The following is a 2,960-nucleotide window of genomic DNA, read 5'->3' on the forward strand; positions in this document are numbered from 1 at the left end:
AAGCACTGGGGTTAGTGCTTGAGAAATAACTCTTCCTGAAAGTTATATAACTTTGGTCTATTCTGAGGGAAAAAAGCTACAGAAATTCAATCAATAAAGGAGAGAGGCTGTCATACTACAGCTCATTGTTATCTCCAATCTGGAAATGTAACAACAAACATACTTTGTGGATTGCACAGTTTTTATTTATTACGTATCATTTTCTCCTTCAGCCAGATTTGTGGCTTATAAAAATAACTAAATATTTGCTTACAAATTGTTATAATGAAAATCTGCAGCCTGCTGCAGTAAGATTCATGGTCATAGTAACTTTGAAAGCATTTGTTTGCATTTGGAGTGTGAGGAAATCATTTAAATTTAAAATTTTTGCATAAATTATTTATATGTTGAGTCCAAGATGCAGTGCAATTACAACAACATTTTTTAGAAGTCAGGCAGAAGTTTGAAATTTATAAATACCTCTTTACATTTTGGCGGCACTAGATATAGTTTTCTAGAAAGCTGTATTTTTTGTTGTTTGAATAGCAGTTAGCTGTTTTCATTCTAACAGATGGAACCAAAGCATTGTGAACATTTTTATTAAAACAGCAAATGAAGCTATGAAAGAAGTGTCACATTGCCAAGTATTCATCTTGCAAATTAAATTCTACAATTTAGCAGGTGGTTTAAGTTCCCTTTAGAAATTTAAAATCAGCTTATTTCATTTCTCTGTGGTTTAACATAGATACAGGTTCACTTCTGCGTTCACTTACACAGAATCTGTTTGCACGTTTCTTAGAATTGACAGTTAGGAAAATATTTGCCATCTCTCATTCAAAATGGCTCATGATTGCCACATTCAGATGGTCGAATCTTCAACTTCCTTCACTATTAAAGTCTACTGTTTGTCTCTGGAATCTGTTCACAAGGCCCACTGGATCCAAAAATTTAAAGCCCAAATTCAGTTTGTTTTTTGCCTAGTTTGATATACATCATCATTCAGTGTACTGGCACGATGCTACCCAGCATAGAAAACTCCCAATATTAGGTGGTAATTGCTATGAACTGAGAGTTTGTGGACCTAAAATTCATTAATTTAATCCTAATCTCCAGTGTGATGTTATTTGGAGGTGGGACCTTTGGGTGGTGATTAGATCATGAGAATGGAACCTTCATGAATGGGATTAGTGCCCTTATAAAAGAGACTCCAGAGAACATTTTCTCCCCTTTCACCATGTGAAGACACATCAAGAAAGTGTTGTCAGGTGCTTGGGTGGCTCAGTTGGTTAAGCATCTGTCTTCGGCTCAGGTCATATTCCCAAGGTCCTGGGATTGAGTCCTGCATTGGGCTCCCTGTTCTAAGGGAGCCTGCTTCTCCCTCTGCCTCTGCCCCTCTCTCTGTCTCTCATGAATAAAGAAATAAATAAGAAAACAAAGTGGTGTCTATGAACCAGGGAGCAGGTCCTCACCAGACACTGAATCTTCCAAAACCTTGATCTTGGACTTCCCAGCCTCTAGAATGGTGAGAAATAAATTTCTGTTGTTTATAAGCCATCCAGTCTATGATATTCTGTTATAGTAGCCTAGACTTCTTCAAGTTTAGAGAATGATAGTGAGTTGGCATTTCCAAGTCTCTACAGGACTGTACTGATTAACTATGGTAAATCAGACACTAAAGAGCTAGCTTTAGAGGGTATTTCAGAGGTGATGAAGTAGAAGCACTTCTACTGCTTCTAATGACACTACTGTAGGATTAATTTCACAAAAGCATCAGTTTTCCCACAAAAAAGTTTTCAATGTTTTTCCATAACCTACAAAATAAAACTTAATACTAATCATTCACATACTTCTGTTTCACCTGCAAACTGTTTTTATGACTACTTCTTAACAGATCTTGTTCCCAGTAAACCGGTCTACTTATTTGTTTCCCAAGCAAGTTGGTACTACTTTGTCTACCCTTCTGTTCACCTTTACCCTGTACCTTCCTTCGCCTTTTTGATTGCCTACATCCTTCTTTTCCCTGAAGGCACACCTTCAATCAAAATATGGTGAAACCCTCCTTAACCATCCTAAATTGCCCCATTCTCCTTTAAGCCTGTCTAGCACCACTTATTACATGGCAGCTTTTTCATGTGTTTCATGTGTACATTCTATCTCCCCAAATAGAATGTAAGATCCTGACAGTAGACATGTCATTTTACACACTGAATTTCCAGCACCCCAGTACCCAGGACAGAGTAATCAGCAATCTACATTGATGTTAAGGTAACCAAGATTTCTCCAGGCTACATCAAGAAATATACAACACAATTAGGGCTGACTGATAGTCCTTGGGGTTTATAATTACGGCTAAAGTTTTGCTTGCCCAGCATGCTTGCTCATTTCCCTTCTAGCTTTTCTGGGGACTCCACCCTTACTGTGTGTAAAGTTGTCGATTTTAGTGCTGTATTTGTCAGAACAGGCTAGTAAACAAACTCAGGTTATTAATAAATTTAAACAAAGTTTGAAATCTCACTCACACCGTATCTGTTGTGCTTCGGTTCAGGACTCTTCTCCACATTATCCTTACTCTGGAACCCAGGCTAAGATCCCAGTCCCTCTCTCTCTCTCTGTCTGTCTCTCATGAATAAATAAATAAAATCTTTTTAAAAAATCTGGAACATTACCAATGAAAAAGCAGAGGAATAAAGTGTGGCAAATTGTGCGCTGGCTCTTAAAACTTTCATGTAGAAGTAACACACATGCACTGGCAGAAAGCTAAACATACAGACCAATGAAATAGAATTGAGAGTCCAGAATTAAATCTTTACATTCATAGTCAATTGATTTTTGACAAGGGTGCTGAGAAAATTCAATGGTGAAAGAATAGTCTTTGCAACAAATGGCATTGGGACAATTAGATATCTACATACAAGAGAATGAAATTGAATCCCTACCTCACACTATATAGAAAAATTAATAGAAATGGATTTTAGACCTAA

Source organism: Mirounga angustirostris, unplaced genomic scaffold (genome assembly GCF_029215605.1).
Source record: "Mirounga angustirostris isolate CCGP_5_RB_7025 unplaced genomic scaffold, mMirAng1.0.hap1 SCAF_3, whole genome shotgun sequence".
Lineage (NCBI taxonomy): Eukaryota > Metazoa > Chordata > Mammalia > Carnivora > Phocidae > Mirounga > Mirounga angustirostris.